This window comes from Cupressus sempervirens, chromosome 4, assembly GCF_028749045.1.
Source record: "Cupressus sempervirens isolate cs-2001-9-10 chromosome 4, ASM2874904v1, whole genome shotgun sequence".
In the NCBI taxonomy this organism is placed as follows: domain Eukaryota; kingdom Viridiplantae; phylum Streptophyta; class Pinopsida; order Cupressales; family Cupressaceae; genus Cupressus; species Cupressus sempervirens.
Window position 1 is genome coordinate 99,842,178 of NC_143121.1, and position 24,375 is coordinate 99,866,552.

The 24,375-nt window shown below is 35.7% G+C and overlaps 1 pseudogene; it reads right to left on the reverse strand.

The window, feature by feature from the left end:
- Positions 1-23,620, reverse strand: part of LOC149560125 (UDP-glycosyltransferase 91C1-like) — a 32,561-nt pseudogene extending 8,941 nt beyond the window's left edge.
- Positions 23,621-24,375: the final 755 nt, after the last annotated feature.

Sequence of the window (24,375 nt, forward strand, 5' to 3'; positions counted from 1 at the left end):
CTTTTGGAGATATAATATCCTCTTCTCAATGGAGGACTGAAATACTTCTCCTTCGATTGCCTTCTGTAAATTCAAAGTGGCTAATTCCAGAGGCAGGGATAGTTGTGCTTCAACTGCATATACTAGTTCGAAAGGTGTCATACCTATGGCTCTTTTAGGAGAGATTCTGTCAGCCCAAACTGCTTCATACAAATTTTTGTGCCAGTCTTTTCATTTTTCATCCACCAATTTCTTCATAATGTTGACCAAGTTTTTATTTGTGGACTCTGCTTGTCCATTACCTTGAGGAAAGTAATTCAAAGAATGTGACAAGTGGATTCCATGATCATAGCAGCATAACTGGATCTCTCTGGATGAAAAAATTTGTGCATTATCCGTCACTATTTTGTTGGGAGTTCCAAAACGGGTCAAAATATTTTCAATCAAAAATTTGCACACTACTTGTGAAGTTGTTTCTTTAACAGGAATGGCCTCTACCCATTTTGTAAAATAATCAGGAGTAGTGAGTATGTGTGTATGTCCTGCACTTGAAGCTGGATTAATGGGTCCTATAAAATCCAACCCCCACTGTTGAAATGGTTCTTCTATGATCACTGGTTTCAAAGGCAAGGCGGCTAACTGTGGTTTCCCAGTAAACAATTGACACTTTTCACAATTTCTAACCCAATGATAAGCAGCCTTAAACATACTTGGCCAATAGTATCCACTTCTTATGATCTTGAATGTTGTCACTGTTGATGAAAAATGGCCTCCACAAGCTCCACCATGGAAAGTTCTCAGCAACTTATCCTGTTGATCAATGTCAACGCATCTTAGAAACATGCCATCTAGCCCTCTCTTCTATAAGGTATCATCAATTATAATAAATTTAGCTGCTCTAAGTTGAAGTGTGCATCGGTCTTTCCCTTTGAGGTGATTAGGACACCTTTTGTATGTTAGGAAATAGGCAATATCTGAATACCATTCATCCTTGAGACCTATAAACAAACAAGAGGGATATGATTCTTCTTTTTCTCCTTCTGTAATAAGTTTACACAAGCCTTTTCCTCGGACTAATTTAGTTGGACAGATATCTAAGTTAAATTCCTGGACTTTTGCTACCCATGTTGCTCGATGGTTGACTGCTACATCTTGTTGTGTCAGAATGCTTTTGACTACTGTGGATGGCACATATACTACAGAATGAGAGTGCAAAATATAATATCTGAAGTACTTTACTGATTTTACTACAGTGAATGCTTGTTTTTTAGATAATGAGTAGTTGAGCTCATTTTTCTTTATCATAAAAGAGATGGGTGTCTCTTCCCCTTTATCGTTCTTCTGAAGTAACATGCTTGACAGTGTGTGCTCAGAGGCATAACAGTATATTATAAAATCTCTTTTAAAGTCAAGATGAAATAGCATTGGGTCTTTTGCAATAGCTTCTTTTACATCTTTGAATGCTTTTGATGCTAGTTCATCCCACTTGAAATTTTGCTTCTCACTGAGTAACTTAGCCATAGGTTTGACGACTTCTGCAAAATCCAGCACGAATTTTCTCTAAAAATTGATCTGTCTGAAGAAGGATTTTACACCATTTCTATTGACAGGGAGGTATAATTGCTGATTGGCTTTCACTCTCTCTGGGTCAATTTTGATTCCTTCTTTTGAGACCATGTGTCCAAGTAACTTCCCTTCAGTCACAGCAAAAATTGATTTTTTGGGATTTAATGAGATTCCATGATCTCTGCATTTCTGGAGCACTTTCCTCGAGCCTTTCAGGTGTTTCTTCTGTCTCCTAGAAAACACTTTCATATCATCCAGATATACTATAATACATCTATCCAATAAATTACCGAAGGTTGAACTCATAGCTTGTTGGAAATTGGCACCAGTGTTTATTAAGCCAGAAGGCATTCTTTTGTAAGCAAAGGTTCCCCATGGTGTTGTAAATGTCTTTTTGTGTTGATCTTCTTCAGCAACTTCTATCTAGTTATAACTTGAGAAGCCATCTAGGAAAGACATCATTTCTAAACCAGCAACTGTTTGAAGAACTTGATCCATTATAGGTAAGGCAAAGTTGTCTTTCAAACTAGCTTGATTAAGATTTTTGAAATCAACACAAATCCTTATTTCTCCTTTTTTCTTTCTCAGTGGCACTATGTTCGCTACCCATGTAGAATGGTGGATTGGAAAAATAATTTTTTCTTTAAGAATCTTATCTATTTCCCTGAATATGGCATCAGAAACCTTTGGATTATATGTTCTCAATTTTTGCCTAAAAGGAGAAGTTCCTGGTTTTAGAGTAATATGATGTTTGTATTTACCGTTTCTAAAATTTTTCAAATCATCATAAGACTAGGCAAAAATGTCTATATATTCTGATAGGAGCTTTATGAATCTAGCTCTCTCACCTTCATCACAACAGGTTCCCAGATTAATGATTTTGGGGTTATGCTTATCACCCAGATTCACCTTTTCATAATCAGCATTTGGATCTTCTCGAGGTGTTAAATCCTGAGCTAGGAAGGTATCTTTCCTATCGAAAAGTGTTTCAAGCTCAACTAAGCCTTTAGGTATAACATTCCCTTTTAATTGCACCACGTCACCTTCTTCAGGTGGATCAGGACAAAATTCTCTGCATCCTACATCTGAACCTTCAAAGTAATTCATAGAAAAAATTTCAACACTTTGCAAGAAGGCATTAATATGAGCATCATCTTTGAATACTTGCCAATTGCTATTATTATTAGGAACACTTGGCTTTTAGATGATCTCCACTGAATACTTCTGGTCTATGAAATCAAGATGAGAAATTAACAAGGAAGCTGAAACTACTAAGGAGTCTGCTTTGTCATTTAGTTCTCAAGGAATGGCTTCAATTCTGAAGGCATCAAAACCTTCAATTTCATCCCACACGCGATTTCTGTAATGTTTCAATCTCCTATTTTTTACTAAAAACATGCCTTTAACTTGTTTTACAATTAGCTTCGCATCTCCTCTAGCTTTCAACAGCTTGATGTTCTTTTTTTTGGCCTCTTCGATGCCAAGGAGTAGGGCTTCATACTCAGCTGTGTTATTAGTATTTTCAAAGGCAAGTTTATAAGAAAAAGGAATTTTTTTATTATCAGGTGATATGAGGACTATACCAGCTCCAGATCCATTTGAACAACAGCTCCCATCAAACTCAAGAGTCCATAACAAATCTTCACCTAATGGCTTCTCACCTATTTTCTCATCTTCAGATAGAATTAAATAGTTAGCAAAATCTATCTCCTGATAAAGGATTTGAGATTTGGGGTCATCAGATGGAAAGACTGTATATTTAGACTTTGCCTCAGGTAATAGGGTTACTTTCTCTTTCCCAATAGGTACCACAGCTTGAGACCAATCCATCTTAACTTCCCCTCCTAGGTCTCGACAGAAAGTTCGACTAAGAAGCATGCCATAGCTTGTGGGGATATCCGCTACTAGGATGGTCAGTTTAACCCTTTTCTCTGGGTAAGAAGCTAATGCCACTTGGGCATCTTTAATTTGACCCACCAATGGTACCTATTTGGAATCCATGGAATAACATTTGCCAAATGTTTTGGTTAAAGGAGGATCTAAAGCTTTTGCTACTGCTGCTGGCATTATATTATCAGAAGCCCCTAAATCTATGATGAAGTTACTCAATTTAAACCCATGAAGAAAGAGGGAAATATAAAAATGGATCAGGCTTGCAGTTATAAGAAGGTTCAGGACTAATGGAGTCTAGCTGAATTACCTCCTCCTAATCATGAGACTTTTGTGCTTCTGGTTTCTTCCCTTTGGAGAGATCTTTTTTGTGTTCAGCAACTACTTCACTACCTTGTGAGACTTTGACTTCATTGATTTGCTTGGCTGCTTTATCAAGGGATGACTGGTTAACATATTCAATCAACTTATCAAGTTCACTGGGATTCATTCTCAAATATTCCACAAGAGAAATGTGTATCTTGGATGTCTTACAAAACTCAACAATGTCAAATGAGGAATCAGGATTAGATACCCTTTTTAAGGTTTGAGGAGTAGTTGTAGAGACAGGTGATGACTTACTTTCATTACCCCATTTTACCTTTTTCTCTTTATCCTGAGTTGGAATTGAAATACCTTTGCCATGAATATTAGCTGCTATAGTTTTTTGCCCTCAGGTTAAGACCAAAAATGAAGCTTCTTCTAAGGTTAATAAGATATCATCACCTCTGTCAGAATCAGATTCGTACTCAAGGTAATAATTTACAAAGTCGCCAGGTTCCTCAGAAGATTCTTTTTCTATTATCACATTAGTAGAAGCCACCTTTTCTGCTTCTAGTTGCTGATATCTAATATTTTCAGGGCAAAAAGTTCCCTCATGGTCATTTGTAAGATGGAAGACACACATGTTGTTTTTGCCGGGTGGAGCTTCAATCTGTAATCTTTGTTGACTTGCAGGTAATGCAAATTGTTTTCCCTGATAACTACTTTTGCCTGGATATTTTCTTGGGATATCTTGGTATGGGGTGTTCATTTTAGGAAGTTATTTCTTGAGAGTCATCACATCATTGATTAACTTTTGAACTAATGGGTCTAACTTTTCTAAGGAAGGTGATTGAGTTTTAGAACCTTGCATTTCTTTCTTCCATTTTTCTGCAACTAAAAGATTGTCTTCTAGTTCAACGGCTAGTCTTTGAGCTGCCTCAACATCTTCTACTCTTTTTCTCCTCAAATGAAAACTAATGTCCGAAGGCATCGCATTAAAAAAGAATCCTTTACGGTTTTGATCATTGGGTCTCTTGGTAGCAGGAATCTTATGAATTATCTTATTGAATTTTGCTACAAAATCCCTCATGGGTTCGTGAACCTCCTTTTCCAATTGAGTCAGCTAAAGTAGCAAGTAATGTCCCAGGTAGAATTAATGCTTGAAGGTTTATAGCTATAGGAGTAGGTTTCCTAGGATAAGTTGATCTATTTTCACTCTTGATGGACTTCTTTCCCCTCCTGAGAGAGATCAGGGGCCAAATTGAAACCTTTTACAAACTCAAAAGACTCATCAATGAATCCCTTCCTTTCTTCACTTCGAGTATACCTTTTTCTAGCCAGCTTATCACTGTATAGGTTAATATGTAATACTCATAATGGTCTTGGAACTAGTCTATCCACTATTGCTTCCTCATTAGCAATAGGTACATCCCTAATGAGTTTGGCCCTTTCTTCCTCTCTTTCAATCACTTGATTAACTTGTGTAAATTTCTCTACGCTTGTTCTGAGTTTCCAGGATAGTGCAGTTAAGTCAGAAATGATATCTTCTTGTGTGTTATCGAACCCTAAGCCTGGTTGAAGGACTAGGAAAACTTCATGATGCGGTAACACCATTTGACCATTCCCCAATAGAGTCGCCAAAAACTATTAGTGAACAATTTTTCCCATGGATGATCATATATCAAAACTAAGAAAAGAATGCAAACTAACAAATGAATTCCTACTCGAATAACTTAGGAATTCTCTACTTAAAATTTCATCAAATGAAACAGGTACAACTACCTTTATTACATTGAAGGTTTTAACTAAATAAACTCAACAGAATAACTCTCTAAGAATGTAATCTGCTGGAGATGTTGAGACAACTTATTTTATCTCATCAATATGAAACAAACCTTAATGCAAAAGAACCACTTGACTTTAATTATCAAAATGATCCACATAGATGAATAATTAAATTATCGAGCAGGAAAATTTCATGAACTAATTTCCCACAGAATTTCCAAATTCAAAGTTCACAATTTCAAAATCGATAACAGGTGCAACTAAAAGCTTAAATAGTATCTATAGAAATACCAAAAATAAGTAGACAATAGTATCCACTTACAAAGATTTCAACGCAAAATCAAACTATAGAGTTTCAAGTATCTGCTGAAGTTCTGAAACATTACTTCTAAACTGGAAATAAAACTATAAACAAAAGTAGTTCTGTCTACCAGTCTGCTGGAGAAATTCGAACCCCCTCTAAACAATACTAATTATTACATTTATAGGCATGGGGCTGGACTTAAGCCAAAATTACCCCGCCAAGAGTTAATTGTCTTTTGGAATAACTAATAACTGAAAATGCAAGAAAACCAAACAGTAAAGAAACTACAGCTAAGCAGTTCTTGATCAGTTTGGACTGTCGCCACCAACCGCTCCTCTTGCCAACTTCCACATTTTGTAGGTAGTTGAAAAGGTGGAAATAATGGATTGATGTGGAAGACCAATGTAGGCGAGCCGTTATTTCCAAATTTCTTTCATCTTCTTCAATTCAGCAACCTTTTCCTCGTGCATCTCCAAGTGCTTCAGGTTGATAATCAACATAGCTTCAGTGTGAGCCACGTTGGAGAAATCTTGCTTGACTGGTGTCCTCTTGTCCTACCATTCCTGCAATTTCTTTTGGACTTCTTTGATTATCTCATCTGATTGGGCAACGAAGTCATCGTCTCTTTCCATAAACTGTTTTACAAACCAGTTAAGGTCATTCGGAATAATCTGATGTATAACCTTAAGTTCTTGCAATGCTTCTTTGATTTCAGATACCCCCTGTGCCAGTGCTTCATTTCACCATTCGATGCAATATTTTATGACATATAGAGCTTTTTCATCAAGACCCGCTACAAGACATTCAGCTTGGAATTTCTTCAACCCAAATTCCTGCACATCTTCTAGCGATATTACCACTTTTGCCCAGTTATTTTTCTCTTTTTCATATCCATCATTACTCGCCTCCACCTTTTTAGTAACATTTGATATCTCCTTTGACACGTGGTCTAAATGTCCAATGTGTTTTACAATATTAAGCAGAACATCTTGTACCCATTCACTTGCCACTTTGGCTACAGCTTTGCACTTGTGTAAATTCTCCAGTGATTGCTGGTTGGTTGCTAAGGATACGTCAACAATGTTTGACATCTCATGGATCGACTTGGCTTCAGGATGCAAGATAGCATTAATATACTGCGCCATGTTCTTAATCGTTTTGTTCATCTCTTGCTTATCTTGCCCGTCTTTCCACACCCTTTCTGCGATCTTCTTGTTGGATACCTCAAATAATTTTATATATATCTCGTGGTTTTCATTTCCAAGGTTGACCTTGGTTATCTAGTAATCCTAAGGAGCTATAGAGTCGTGAGCACTTCCATCAGATGGTGTGGCTATCTCTACTGCCCATAGCCCTGAAGTTTTGTCAAAGTTGATCCTCGACTCTATTCTCGCTTTCTTCACTTTAGGCATCTTACCAAGGCACTTGCTAACCAGGTCATCAATTGGTATGGATATGGGAACAATGCTTCTCTTCTTTTCCATTGATGTCTCCAGCCATTTGGGAGTTGCCTGTTCTTTTTTTGCAATGGAGGAAATATTGACTAGAGTGAGGTTACCCTGTTTATTGTCGGTGGTCACTGACATGCTCTGAGGCTCTGGTAAATTGTCTGCCATGGGTGGGTCTTCCACTTCCTCGAGGTCCACAGTTATGGTGCTCTTTCTTTTAGTGATCAGTGCCTTCTTTGTACTCGAGTGAGTTATCCTTTTGCTTTTCGAAGTCTCCTCTTGAACCTAAAGTTGAAGTATTTTTGAAACTGCTTCAAGTTTGACTCCAAGTGGACTTGCAACAAATTCAAGGACACTTTGATTAGTTTGCTTATAGGCAACCCTTTTATCTCTGCTCCTTGAGGATTTCTCAGAAAAGCTTGGAGTAACTGCCACCCTTGATTTTATCCATTTGGCAGTTCTGGCTATCACATCCTTGGTACAGGCATACACATCATTCTCTTCTCTTTTCTCCTAGTCGATTTTCAAAATAGGCATGCATTCAATTTGATCTATGTAAAATTGATCAACCATTTCCTCAGAATCATCATCCTTCAGCCCATAAGTATCTAGCTCCACGTTGAACATGATGACCTGCTTAATGGTTAAGCGTGACCAAAGCCTCTTCCTCACCTCGAATTCATTTTGGAAATTCCCCCAAAAATCCTCTAGCTGTGGGGAGTGAAACAGAGCAAATACATTTTTGACATTGTTTCTGGTAAAGTCGGTGTAATCAAAATTTGGTCGAGAGGTGAAAGGTTTAAGACACAAGTGGGTCAATGACTTGGCTGACAATAGAGCTTCTTTCACACTAGGGCATCTATAATGTCCAATTTCAATTGGGAAGAATACTGAAGAGGATTTTTTAGAAATTTGAAAGGACTCAACAAGAGAGGCAAACTGTCTACACATTTTTGATAACACCATAGAGTCTGAAAAGTATCGTGGTAGTTTCAAGGGCTCACCATAAAAACCACCTACTCTGATATAGGTAAATCTAGGAAACTGAATAAAATAACAACCATAAATTTGAATAGCTTGCTTGGCTTCCTCTAAAATCCTACCATTCTCTCGACCTTGTAGTTCAAAAATCAATTTCCCTAAAAAGACATCATTGATTTTCTTAAACTCTTTGCATACTATGTCTTCTTGGAGATCTCTATAATACTGATAGATAGGCATGTCATCTACCCAAGGTGAATGTGGGAGAAAGTCCCAATCTTTGAACGCCGCTAGGATGTAGATTAGGTAAGAAGACAAGAAGATCAAACCGCAGTTGGTCACATTAATCAAGCCTTTGTGCAAGTTCTCAGCTCTGAGGTCTGACCAATTAATGAACTTGACTCCCTCAACTATCTTCTATATAAAGAAATACATCCAGGATTCCCATTGGAAAGCATGCTCATTCCCTTTAATTCTATTCAACAGGAGGAAAATATCCACAATCTCTTTGACGAAATGTTCGATAGTCAGTGGTTTAGGCAACCTAGAACCCCCCTCTGCAGGCTTCAGGATCCAGGACTGAGCAATCTTGGTGTCATAGCTGGTTTTTTTTGCTGCATACAGGCGCTCAACCTCCTCGAATGTCCAAGGCTCATAGGATTCTTTATGAGGGATCCTAAGGGCAAAATTTACACTGGTTCTATTGATTTTGAAAACTACTTCCCCTGAGGCTTTCTTAACACACCCAGAAACAAGGTTGAAATGATTTGCACACTCAAGGATACATTCAAGGTATTGGATAGCAGCGGGAAAAGTGGCAACTTCTATTAAACCACTATCAACTAGCCTCTGGTAAATGGGACTTGACAAAGAAGCTTTGTCTCTTTCAATGACTTTAGAAAAACTTCTATTAACCAAAAATGTATCACAAATTTTAGGCAAGGAACTGAGTAATGGAGGCTTCTCCAATTTGGGCATTTTTGGTTGAAAAAGTGTCATGATTATTATGGTAGAAAATCTACAGAACTAGGTTCTAAAATACTTTTAAAATGAAGCAAAGCACAGCCAAAATGCAAAGGGGATATGGAGATGTACTTACAGTTTGACAATGACACAGCCCGAAATTCGCCTTTCTTACCCATAAGCACCGAGATTTCTTTGGAGAAAATGAGATGAGTGGGAAAGGGTAATTGCATGCATTTAAAGAATGACATGGAAAGAGGATCGCAGGATGGATTTAGCAAGTAAAAATCATGATTGCTCATTCGTGTGACATTCATCGAAAAAGGTTCCATGGGCATTCTTGTTTTAAATACCCTATCAAATCCACACACATCTTCCCATAACAAGTAATCATGAAATGACACCATTAATACTCCATTAAGTATTGCTCAAACTGAATACGTGTTGCTTTAAATTTCTTTCCTTATGACTTCAGGTGCTTGGGAAAATATTATGTTGGGACCCACCTTGGAATGGCTCGACAATCTTTAATCTACATACAAAAATCATTAGCAGACAAAATCAACACTGAAATTGAAGTTGAAGTTTGAGTGATCAGATTCAACATCAACTTGGACTTCAAGCTTACAAAGGTTGACTCGATAAAACTAGTGCACTTATTACATGGCAGACCAACAAGACTTTGATCCTAAATTTGAAGTAAATTACGACTTCAAGTTCAACTTCAAAGGGATGACTTGGGACCAAAATTTGATAGGTGACAACTAAGATTACAAGCTCTAACACAAACCATAACCCATTTGAGATAAAGTGTATGGAAGAGTCAAAATCACTGATCCAACTTGATAATACAGTCGAAACACTTAGTTTCTACAAAATAAAACTTAATACAAGTGGCATTGCAAGGCCAAAATAGGTTAAATCAATGAGAAAAAGGTTACATATTATATCAATTTTAGCCCCTTCCAAATACTCATATTTGATTGTACTCCAGACAAACCTAGAAGAAATCATTTAAGTAAGAAAATTCAGTTTAATGAGGTATGCTTACCATTTGGTGTAAAAAGCTTCAGCATTTGTCTTATCCCGTCTTATAAATACAAGTACAAGAAGTATCTAAAACAAATGACGGAAAGCCATGATGGACCTGAGCAGAAATGACATTGAGCTAGGCATCAAAAATAGAACCTCCATGCCATATAAAAGCATTCCAAGCCTGCCTCATGTTCCATTCTTTCTATGGCTTTACAAATCCTTGCACTTACAATTCACTGTTTTGTATTGAATCAAATTCTGCACCACCCTCTAAGGCCTTTCCATTGCCTATTGGTGTCTCTATTTCCATGGCCTCTATATTTCTATCTACCATGGATGCTTCCTCTCAAGCAAACCTATGTTGCACTTCTACTAATCACAACTTATGGTGGTTTTAGAAGCTTCAACCTGAGAGAGTCTCAGCCTATATAATTCAACTTAAAAGCCTATAAAATTCAAATTAGGATTCTATATTTTAAGAATTAAGGGCATTTGGTCAGTTAGTGGAGTTGGAAAAAACCTTGAAGGTCTTCTAATCTGTAGGTGGAGTCAAAAGGATCTCATTGAGCTTATCAGAAATCCAAACTTGTTGAATGCAAGACTCTAATATCATAATGGACTAATGGACTAGGGTGAGATTGATATCATATTGGACTAATGGAATAGGGTGAGAGTGTGTGCCCAACGAAATTAGCAAATTGGAACACTCCAGAGTACTAGCTAAAGTTCAGTGTAAAGGCTTTGTACTCTACTCTTCAAGAATCAAGTGGCTAAAAGGACTTTATAAATTTAAGAATCCTCCATTAATTAAGTATATACACTTTCATCTAAAGCAAGATATACTTCAAAAGAGTGACAAGGATCATGAATTCGGATCAGTATCAGACTTAATACCTAGATACTAGCAAAGACTAAAATAGATCAATCTTCAAGGCTCGTGTAGTAATGTACATGCAAAGAAATTATAGTGCAAGTGGACACAGAAACAAATATGTGGACCATCCATAACAATAACTAAATGTTAAGGAATATAAAGATCTCCACTACCTAAACTGAATCCAAGGAAGCCATATTATGCTTAAAACAATTTACACTTTTCCCTTGTGAACTACTTTACATGTACAACAAAAGCATGAGAAGATAGTGCCCCTACTCAATGGGTATTCACTGGCTTTCTAAATGGATTCATCACACATTTCACCCTCATCCCCTAGTGCTATAGAACATTTACCCTCTAAATCAGTTGCTCTAAACATGCATGTTGAATGTGGTTCACATGCTAAATGTCATACCGAAACATGATAGGCCCAACAAATAGAATCCTTGAATTTTTTAATGCCTGAAATCAACGGAGTAAGTTTTCAATTGGCGCATCAAAATTTAGATATTTATAAGTCAGCTTGTTATTTCTAGTATAGCACTCTACAAAAACATAATTCTTGAAAAAATAGAGCTAAAACTAGAAAATAAAAAAATGCTCTTTTCATTGGTAAAAAAATTACAAATTTGTGGGGTTTATAGGAGGTCTCCATGATATCAAATCAAAGAAGACAAAGTGAAAACAATTCGTCAACCATTTCATCTTTTCATCATAGGGAGTGAAAATTTCTTTAAAGAATGTTGAATTTTTTTGATAAAATACTTGGTACTGCAGTGGTTAAAGGATATATAATTATTCTTTAACAAATATGATGTGCTCTTACATTTGAATTAGTTAGATTACATGTTACAACATGAGGCTTTTCGTTGTGCAATACTTTATTTTATTTGTCCACTACCTCCATGGTGGTTGATAGTGTTGGTATGTTTACCATTGCACCAAGTATTATATATGTATTGCATGCTTAGTTATGTTATCAAAATTATATTGATTTTCTACCAAGTGTATTATACCATGTCTAGTTATTTTCTAATTGGATTCTCATATTTTTTTGTTGTATATTAGATGGATGTTGATTGGTCTCGCATCATGGATGAAGCAGTTCAATGCCCATGTAGGAAAAAATATTCTTATGTGGATCTTTCATGAAAAAAATATGTACTTAAAGATTTAGAACTATTTTTCAGCTTGTATTGAAGCTGATAGATTGAAATATTTTATCGAGGGAGAATGTTGAAGGGACTCGTATCCAGCATGCTTTCACAAAAGTCATTCAAGGAAGCCCTCTCAAAGTTTCGATACAAAAAATAGGAATAAGAGTTATCTAGAATACAACATGTAAGATTAATATTCTAGCTAAGATTATCTATACTTTCAATTGTAAAGTAAAGAGTGTCTATAATCATTTGTTAATTATGCATATTATTAATATGAAGATTCTTTATGATTTCCATAGGTATTGGTGTACATTTGGACCAGAGGACTATAAAGAAAAAGATGCAACATCATTTGATCCTTCCTCTTTTCCCAAATTAGGGAAAGGTAGTAGACCTGGTCACAAACATACACGATGTGGTTGTACCTATTATTTTAGCACTTGAATCATGGTTCATAGGCCAAACCATGTATTGATATGGTACTGTCAAGTTCAACATGTGAATAAGAGTGGCATACCTTGTCATGGTCAAATGAACAATACATTTTTTAGGTCAAGGTCCTTCTTTGTGCCATTTATTAGTAAGCAATTACATCAATGGGTTGAGTCATTGCTATTGCTTGGCATGCCTAGAGATGCAATGCATAAAAAACATAAGAAAATGGTGCATGAAAAGATGACAATATTTGAGGGTCAATCTTCTAGGGATGATTTTCTTACAATGGATGATATTGCAAATATTGATCACAAAATTAACTCATTAAAATACATTTATGATAGTAGTGATGCTCTTTCAGTGCAACAATGGGTTTTGGCAAACCCTGACAAATGGTTTGCATATCAAGAGTATAGTGCCACTATTGATGGAGATGAAAAGGTCCCATTTGTGCTAGGGATTCAATTGCCAGAGAAACTTGATTGGATGCTTCAATATGGCCATAACAATATATTGGTGATGGATTCTACATTTGGTACAAATGTGATGAAGGTATATAGTGTATTGCTTCGTAGATTTAACTTTGAAATATTTACACTTAAAGTATAGTATTGATACATTATGCTGATGTCTTATGATAGTTTCAATTGTATACAATGCTTGTATTTGACTCAAAGCATATGGGGGTACATATGGCATGGATTATTATGTCCAGATCTTGTGCACATGATATCACATATTGGATGCAGATTCTTCTTCAACAAGCTCACTTGAATAATATTAATTGGAAACTAAATGCATTCATGGTGGATGATGCAGTTGCTGAGATCAAAGCTATTAGGTTTTTTTTTAATCATTTATCCATTTTTTAATTTTTTAAAATATTTCAATGTCTCCTGTAATATAAAATTTGACACTGAGTGAAAGTATTTATGATGTAGAAAAGTGTTTCAGTGTGATGTATATCTATGCACTTGGCATGATAGACGTGTGTGGCTAAAGAACTTGATTGCAAAGGTCAAAGATAATGCAATTAGACAAGAGATGTTTGATAGACTTTGATTTATCATGCATCATTCAAAAAATAAGGATTTAGTAAAGAATGAGATTAACAATTTTATTGAGGACTTTAAAGATGCACAACCCTCATTCATTGAATATTTGATGGTCTAATAGATTGAGTATGTGGGCTAGATGTTTCCATACACTTAAACATGTAGGACAAGAGACAAATCGTGCCATAGATTTTTACCATTCACACTTAAAGGGATGATTCTCGAAAACAATTGAGCGTGCTACAAATCATCATGTTGATTGGTTGGTATATCAACTATCAACACATGTTTATGTCTATTATTGGTGGGTGAAAGTTAGTAAAAAATATGGTTTCTATAGGAACTTTGATATTGAAAAAATTGAAAATGCATCTTGGGTTTGGACTATGAAAATTTCGGATGAGCATGTTATATTCAATGACACTAATGATCACATAGCATGGGTGACAAGTGAAAGCAATCCCAATTTTCGATATGAAGTGTATAGCTCCTCACCTAGTCTATCTATGTGCACTTGCAAATTTTTGATACAAGGATACATGTGTAAGCATGTGATCAAGGTTAACTTGATGAGAGAGAGAAAAAGGCAACATCTATCTAACAACTTGGATGTAGACATTGATAGTATTTCCAATACAATTGGTTCTATAGAAGAAGGATGCTCCAACAATCTCTCTAATTATTTGGTACTTAAAAAACATTGAGTATTTTATTATATTGATATACAATTATTTGGAAACTAAATGTTCTAAATTTTATAAATGTGTTGCAATATGAATGTAGGTAACCGATGCATTTGAAGAGATTGTAAATAATGAAAATTGCCAACTCTTGGAGGATTCTTCTATGCCCATATAGGTGAATTTATAACCATATCTTTATTGTTCCAATTTGGATTATTTTCTTATATAATTTCTAAAATATGTGTGCATTATTTTTTTAGACTACTAGAAATAGAGGTGAAACTGCACTAAAAGAAATGAGGCTACAAATAACACAAGAGTTGGACAAGTTACAAGAAATTTCAACTCACGTGTATGATTTGGCAACACTTACTTTCATTAATAACAATTTAAAAGACTTGTCAAATAATCTTGAGAGTAGACTTGTCTCATCCCAACTTGGATTAGACCATCCAAGTGCATATCCATTTCACGTTGTACAAGATGGGTTTGGTCACACTATTCATCAACAAAGCTAGACTTGATTGAGTGCATGAATGTAAGGAGAAGATCGAGTATTTCCAGAAGAATGCCTATGTTTCCACCATTGCCTCAAAATTGCAAGCATCAAAATTGGTTTGATGATCTTGATAGGGAAAATGAATTAGATGAGGAACAAATGTAGATCAATGAACATGATTTTGATATGGTTACACACATGTTTGAAATCGTCCAAGATACTATAATAAGAACACAAGATTTTATTGACAAAACATTCAAGAGTGTCATGAATTTTCTTAGCTATTTATTTCAAACTTTTTTATGACTTTAAATGCTATAATGTGATTTTGGATGTTTCAAACACATTCTCTTTATGAAAATCCAATGTATAATTCTCATACTATAACTACAAAGATAAACTTTATTATTACTTGCAAGTATGAAAAAGGCCTCAAGAGGATTGTAGATGATGAAATAGATTATATTTTATATGTAAATTATTCTCAAATCTCAAAGATTTTCCATTGTTTATATCCCTATTTTAAGAGTAGTTGATCAACTAGTCTCAAAGAATGACAGTCACAGTTATGGTCTCTATTTTATAATAGTTATGGTCTCTACTTTCTAACAATTAGTGTAACAGTTTTCTATTTTCTTGAGCTCTCTAGCAGTTTGATGATAGATCATGGAGTGTGATCTAAGATATTGATGCAAATATCCACCTATGATTGAGTCTAAGAATAACAACTACAACTTCATGGATAACATGATTTCGATTCTCATTTTAATTATACATGATTGTAGATGTTGTTTGTAGATTTAATAGTATGAGTTTTCATTTCGCCAAGCTTTCTAGCATGCTAGAGATGGATCATAGAGTGTGATCCAAATTATCGATACTTAAGATTCTCATACAATTGAATCCAGAATAAGCTATGTTGGGTATTGTGTACATATTTCTCACTAGTTCTGATTAGAGATGTTTGATGCATGTGAGAGCATTTTATTTAAAAGTTTTATGAGGCCATAGTTCTTCATATGGAATGAAGTCAAAAATTAAAACTAATAGCCAATTAACCTCCAAAAATATTTTAATCTATGCTTAAGAAACTGATAATTTGGATACAAATTATATACTAAAGTTGTGTAGAAATTGTTGATTCTTGATCCATGTTGTTAAGGTTTAGTTGCATTTTTGCACCATTTCCATATTGCACTTGAAATTGTCGATAATAGATCATCCATGCCCACACCAACTATTTAGGAATTATTTCATTTGATTTGCAAGGTGGTAAAACCACTGGGTGAGCCGACTTGGTGAGCTGACTGAAAAGTCAACTCGTTGAGGTAACTATATGGGCATGACTTGGCAAGCTGACCTAGAGAGTTGACCTAGGGGACACACTTGGGGAGCAAACTTAAAGAGTCGACTTGGTGAGTGCACTTGAATTATTGGCTTGGCAAGCTGACCTGGAGAGTTGACCTAGGGGGCAGACAAAGAGAGGGAGAGAGGGAGGGGGGGGGGGGGGGGAGAGAGAGAGAGAGAGAGAGAGAGAGAGAGAGAGAGAGAGAGAGAGAGAGAGAGAGAGAGAGAGGAATAGGGGTTCAAAGAGTATTAGGGATAGGCACACAAAGACATATCTATGAGACTTGGATACGTGTACATTTTTTAAATTTTAATCAAGCATCACTTAAAGATAATTATGCACCCCTAATATGGACTATCTATCGAATACAGTGGTAGGTGCAAAGATGATGTCTATGCTTGATGGCTTCTTGGGCTATAATAAGGTTGAGGTAGAAAAGAAAAATCAACATAAAACTACTTTTACTACCCCATCAAGAACTTTCACATATCATGGGATGCCTTTCGAGCTTATCAATGCTAGTGATACTTTCCAACGAGGTAAGGAACTCTCTTTCAAAGACATGAAGGGTAAGATTATTGTCACATATAGAGATGACTTAATGGTGTTTTCAAAAAAGAGGAAAGATCCTATGGGAGATTTGAGGAAAGTATTACAAAGATGTAGAGAACATGGGATCTCTTTGAACCCTAAGAAGTTAGTCTTTTTTTTCACTAAAGGAAAACTTCTTGGCCATATAGTATCTCAGAAATGGATAAGGATTGATCAAGAATGAGTCAAAGCTATATAAAGATGAAGTCTAACTATAAATAAGACTAGAGTCAAATCATTCTTTGGTCAAGTAAAATTCCTTAAGAGATTTTTTCTAGACTTTTCTGAAGTCTCCAAATGCATTCTAGATATGATGAAAGGAAATCCAACTTTCAAGTGAAATGATTCTAGAAAATAGGCTTTTAAAGATATTAAAGAAGCTATATCTAATGCTCTTATTTTATCCCACCTAGATTATAAGGAAGACTTCATAATTTACTATTACACCTCTAAGAATACCTTGTCAAGAATTCTCATGGAAGATAATAAAGGAGTATAAGACCCTATTATTTTCATGAGCATACCCATAAAGAGGCATGGGCTAAAATTATCTCAAATCGAGAAGCATGTTCTTGCCATGGTAAAAGCCTTGAAAATTTTCAGATTTTATATCTTGCACTCTCATTTTAAAGTGAAGAGTGTGTTCAATCAACAAGATGTAGAATGTAACACCAAAGGGGCATGGGTAGAAAAGAAACACAAATATGACATTGAGACTAAACCCTTAAAATTGGTAAGGGGCAATGCATTATGTAAAGCCATAGCAGAAAATAGAAATGGCGAATAACCAAAGGAAAAAAAAATAGTTTTAGTCGCAAGTCTGCAAGATCCTTGGTTCAAAAATATCACATATCCCTTAACATATGGTGAATTCCTTGAAGGATTGACAGTAAAAGTAAGAAGAGATCTCAAATTGAATGCTACAAAGTATGTGACGTGGGGCAATAGATTATACAAAAGATCCATAGACTAGACTTTCCTCAGATGTGTAGACAAACAATAATAAGAAAATATGTTGAAGAATTAAATGATGAAGCATGTGGTGGATATTTCTCATCCTCGGTCACTACTTTTAAAATATTGTGGCAATGAGACTTTTGGCCTGGAGCATTTAAAGACACTTATCAATGGGTGTCAAAATGTACAAAATGTAAAATATTTGCAGGCAAACCTCAGTTAGCTACATTACCTCTTAGGCATGTGGTAATCGAAGGTCCATTCTAATAGTGAGGTCTTGATTTCATTGGTCCTATTAATCTTGCATCTAGTTTTGGTCACATCTATATCATCATTGTAAAAAATTATTTTGCAAAGTGGGTAGAGGTGAAGGTGATCAAGAAAACTACTTTTGAGGTAGTTTGCAAATTCATAAAAGAAAATATACTGGTTAGGTTTGGCATACCATTGAATTGATAATAGATAATGCAACATACTTTTCTTCAGTCAAAATTACTAAGTTATTCTTTGAGTACGACATAATAGTCTACCACTCATCTAACTACTTTTTGCAAGGGAATAGTTAAGATGAGTCTAGTAACAAGAATTTGGTGAACATCATGAAGAAACTAGTATTGGATAATCAAAAAACATGGCACAAAACTATCTATGAAGCACTTTGGGTAGAAAGGGTGACTCCAAAGAGGGCAATTGGAATTTCCCCTTTCGAACTAGTCAATGGAACAAAAGCTAATCTTCCCCTACTCCTAGAATTGGCTACTAGTAGATTAAGAATAGTGATCAAAGATGAAATTTACAAAGATGGACTGAAGAAAAGGATCCTATATTTGAGTAAGTTCAAGGAGGAAAGAGAAGAAATTATGGATCATATCACACACCATCAAATGCGTGTGAAGAATTTGTTTGACAAGAAGACTAGACCATAAAATTTTATGGTGGTAGATACTGTACTATTGTGGGATAAAAGAAGGGCACCAAACGGCATGCATGGGAAATTTGACACACTCTAGAAAGGACCATTCATCATTCATCAAGCTTTCAAAAATAATTCATTCAAACTAGCATACCAAGATGGTGAAGTATTGCCTCTAGCCTACAATGGTCAAGACTTGAAGCTGTAGCAAATCTCAAATTTAAAAAAGGTAACCCTTGTATTATATCATAGTTACATTTAGTTCCCATTTTTGTTTCTCCTTTGTTTAGTTTTCCTCACTTTTCTGGCTTTAGTTTTGTTGTGCAACCACTTTTCATTTTTGTGAAACCAGAGAGTTTGGATTCCTTTTTTGGACATGGAATGTCCAAGTCCCAGATAGAGCTAGTTGTTGCCTCACATTTTATTTTCTAATCTATTAGAAAAATTGAGTTGTTTGATTTAGATGTGGTCAATCTCTTTCTCAAAATGTTTGAGCCTAGATCTAGATTCTTAAAGGGTAGGTGATCTCTATCAGATTTTTCCAATATGCCTTCTCTTTCTCCATAGCCAGGCGAGTGGTTTTTTTTAATCTTGTAATTTATCAAGTTAGTATCCAATTCAATAGAGATCAAATTTCACTCATTATAGATTAAGCATGTTCACTATTTGATTCAAGGCATATTGATGGTTGAAGAAACAAGCATCAACAAAAAATTTCATATCACCTTCTCCTCAAGGGGTTTCCAACCCATGAAGGAAAGTTTTTGTGAAGGCTCACTTGGAGGCGTATTTAGATTAAAAAGATTCAAATAAGGTACATTTTTTAAAACAATTGATGTTTGAGTCTAAGATGAGACTCCTAAACATGATTTGGATTTGTTATTGCTCAAATACTAAGCATTGGCAGAAAACCTAAAACTATCTTCTCCTCAATAGGTTTCTAACCCATGAAGATGATTTTTAGTAGAAGAGATAAAAGTGAAAAACAAGATCTTAAGTGTAACCCAAGTATATCTGTACACCTTAACTAAGCACCCTTGACAACCAAAGATGCAGTTGACAAAGATTCAACCAATAAAGGAGCATTGGCAAAAAAATAGAAATTGCCTACTTCTTGGCGGGTTTCTAACACATGCAGCCAATTTTTTTATTACACAAGAAAAATCAAGTCAACAAGTAGATTTAGCCCCCATCCTAGATTTAGTGTATGTCTGAATGATATTAGAATGACTTGAGCCATTGCAAAAGGAAGATACAGTCAAAACTTTGCTTGGAAAATTTTCATCATCGGAGTACCCCAACAACAACTTTCTGACACTTATAAAGGAAAATAAGAAAGTAAATAATGGGTTTAGAGAAATTTACCATTATGCTCAACGAAATGGTGAAAAGACTTTTAAATGTTCGTTGAGCCATTGCATTTACTCTCTAATGGGTATTTCCTTAAATTTTTCTCATGTGGCATGAATTCTGAAGTATAACAAATGAATCAAAATCTTTATATAAAAATACATAGGAAGTTAAAGGAGTTACCTTGTTTTCTTGATTTCTCACTCTATCAATATGCATAAGCTTTTGAAAGCTAGTCACAGGTTTTGATGGTTTGACTGGAATCAAGTCTCAATTGCAGAACTTCATAGACACATCCCTCCATTTCTATGATATGGAGACTTTTGAAAGGAGAATAAAATATGCACAAATTTACCCTATCATTGAGAATCTTCGAGGATGTGGTTTAGTCAAGGCTGGTAGTTTTCTAGCTGCAGTCCAAGCCCCATAACTCATTTACGAATGTATTCATCATTACAATCTAGAAACCATGCAAATAGTTTTTTCGAAGGGCATTGTGTTGATTTCAATTGATAAGAAAATGGTGGTAAATTATTTTTGTGTGCTAGAGTGAGAAGAGTTCTCTGACTTAACTATTGGTGGGGTCATCATAGAGTTCTCATCAAAGAAGGTGAAGTGATCTTTCTCCCACCCTTTTGTATTTTGATGTAAAATTGGAACTGATAATTGGCTTCTGGCCATTTGTCAAATTTGAGGAGATGAACTAGTTTAGTTCCATTTTGTAACAGTCATCTCAGAATCCTATATGTACCCAATTGAAAGATTAATAAAAGTTTGGCTAATTTTTGGTGTGAAATACTTCATGTTATTGAGACAAAATGAATGTGTTTTGCATCAATTATTTATTGTTCCATCGGTTATCATAGTTGACAATATCTCTTTGAGTTGAATTGAGTTAAAGAGAAAAAAAATCTTTGTTCTCCTATTCAATATAGCAAACTGAAGATAATAATAGTATTATTAGAGGTTAAAGGAGATTCTTTTCTACATTATTTCTTAAGGTAGTTCCTTGCATGTTAGAGTTAAAAGAATTTTGTTAAGTATCTAATCCATAAATCAAATTCATTATTGCATCATCAAATTCTGTGGATTTGTAAGATTTATGAATTCATGAATTTGATTAGTGTTAAGACCCAAACCTTAGCCTGAGTTAGTTCTTGTCTAGGCCTAACTTAGTTTTCCTCTCCCATTCTCTGGTCAAGAACAAACCCCATTTTAGAATTAGGAATAAACAAATTCCTCGCAAATCATAAATTCAAGGGAGCCATATGTTCAAATTTAGATGGAAATCGATCATCTATTGTGGTTTCCCAACTGTTGTAATCAGTTATTGTTCACAAGTTTTGGGTATTTAAGAGTTAGATTGAAAAGAACAATTTGGTTACCAACACAATCTAATATAAGAATGATTTTAAATTTTTTTTTAAAAATTTCATTTATTCAAGTATTACAAATCCAAATTCAAAGTTTCTCATTCATATTTTTATATCCATATACAAGGTGTATACTTTATTAGTTCATATCATGCACATGCCCTCCATCCAATAAGATTTAAATATTTTTGAAGATGATTGCTCTTAACTATTGTTTATTAATTATAATATATTTAGAAATTTATAATATTGTCACTTATTAACATTGTGATTGACCCTCTTAATTTTTGTAGGGAGGAAAGTTCTTTTGTAAAATAGTAATTAACGAAAAATCATAAAAAGGTCATTATCATATAGTACAATGTAATTATTTATTTAAATTCAAATGCTTATATAAGACAACATTGGATGACTCTTCGCTGTCATGTATTTTAGTACTATATTTATTACTTCTTATTTTTGAACTATAAATTAAAATCACACTTCAACTTATTTTACAAGCAAATTTTTAGTCTCTTTACTATTTTTTTATTTAAATTGTAAAGGCCATGGTGGTGGTTATGGCTGGAATGTAACATATTATGCTATAAAAAAAACCTCTACCATCACAAATAGTAAGTATGAGAAATAATATTTTTTCATATTTTATCAAAATTAGAAAATTTGTCATATGATATCATCAAAATACTAATTCCACATAAGACTCTACCAAATGCTGACGGAAACTACCAAAGCTAACGGTGAAGAAGATCGATATGGTGGGCCCACAACAGTAATGGAAGCTTGATAGAAATGACTCAACGCCAGCGAAAAGAAGGGCCCAAATCACACCTAAGCAGTCAAAGCTTAGTGTGTGATGTTTAAGGATGGCCTCGATTAGCCTGTCCCATTTAAAATTTGCCTAAGACTTAAGAGGGCCTAGACAAATTTTAAAATTTAAACTACAATCTTTACCTCTAACTCTTAAAAGATTGATATCTATCTTAACCCGATGTAATTTTTCAAAGCATTGATGTCTATCTTACCCCGATCTGGTCTTGGAAGCCTTGCAGCAGCTCGTTTCCGGCAGGCAGAAGCCACAGGAAAGAGGCCTTGCTCTCCACCAGACCCATTGCGATTGCGGTGAGGTCTTGGTGTGTTAGAACGTAGTCGCTCCCAAAAGACAAGATCACCACCGAAGCGGCAAACTGCCTATCGAGCCACTGCAGGCAGATGTCATCAACGGGAAGTGGAGGGAGTTGAGGCATCAGTAATCCAACGGGGATCACCGGCCGCTTTCTGAGCCCCTGCAAATACTCCACATAAACACCTTCCAATTCCATGCACATGTTGCACGCAACTGCCCAGCTCTCCCGCACGCCAATGGTCGCTCGGTCGCTAGGGCTGGCGCCGTTTACACGCATATGGTACAGCTGAGAGTGGGCTCTCCTCGCTTCAAACAACCGGCGGCCAATAATCTGTGAAGGGAACCCCGGCGGCGAGACGGTGAGATCCTGGGCTGTTGGGTTTTCCCTAGCTTGACATGTCTAGCTGGCCTTCCCCGAAGCTGAAGCTCGCCATTCCCAATATCAGGAACAGTATTGTGGGAATGCGACCCGCCACTCGAGGAGCCCAGTGCTGCGCCACATCGTGGATTATCAAGTCCGGTGAAACCTCTTTCAGTAGCGCTTCGAAGGGCTCCTCCAGGAGATCCATGGCGGCAACGAGTAGAGACAGTAACACTGCCGATTCTCCTTTCTTCGCAGCGTCTGCGAAAGACTCTACTCCAGCTGGCAGCCCCTCCACGTATGGCATCGCCAGCTGTACCAGCTCTATCTTCCCCGGGAAATCCAACACATGGGGCTTAAGTCGCTGAATGTTGATCGGGGTGGAGACGAAGTAAATCTGAAAGCCATGAGTTGCGAGGCCTTTGGCAAGCTCAAGGAAGGGAGTAATGTGACCGTGGGCGAACCAGGGGAACATGACCAGACTCAGCTCTCTCTCATCTCCTTCCGCCATTGTTGATGCAGTACAGCTTGAGTTTCAAGCAAGCGCACTGATTTCACCGTCCCATACTGATTACTGGTAGACAATATTTATAGATAAGTTTACAGGACTCTAGCTGGACATCTGACTGCTAGGTAGATGTGGTAACTGTGGATATATGTGAATCTTTTATTGAACTAAATGTATGGCACTTTTAATAAATCACCTACTACGACAGCATCTCTTAAACATAAACATCACATATTAAAAAACAAATTAAATTTAAGATATTATTTAACACTTTTAACCTAAAGTATTTGATGTTTAAACAAACTGTACCAAAACCTTATAATCAGTGGGCCTGTTACATAAATTTGATTTATTGTGTCATTACAGATTCCTGAACTATCACGTCATCTCATTATCCTTCATTCAATCCCACATTGTCGATAGGCAGGTTTGAAGGGTAGTTAGGATATTAGCATGATTCTAGAAAACATTAAAAGTAAAAAGAGTATAAAAAATTACAAAATAGAACTGTCATTAGTAACACAAAAAAAATCAACCGAATGTTACTACAATGACGAATACAACTGGCCAAAGCTCTAATGAAAGAGCTGTTCAAGCCATGTGAGACAAAGAAATGTTTGCTCAGACAGTGAGCGCAATTTTGATTTCTGTTCAGGCCATGTGAGACATAGAAATGTTTGCTCAGACAGTGAGCGCAAGTTTGATTTCTGTTCAAGCTATGTGAGACTAACTTTCGTGTTGGGCAGGACAACAGCTTTCTATTGTATTCGCCTATTCATATCGTTTTGTTCCATTCATTGTATTCATATCGTTTTGTTACTATTCACAAAATTTTGTCATATCCTTCAATAAATTCACACTTTCTATCAATTGCTTAAATAGCGA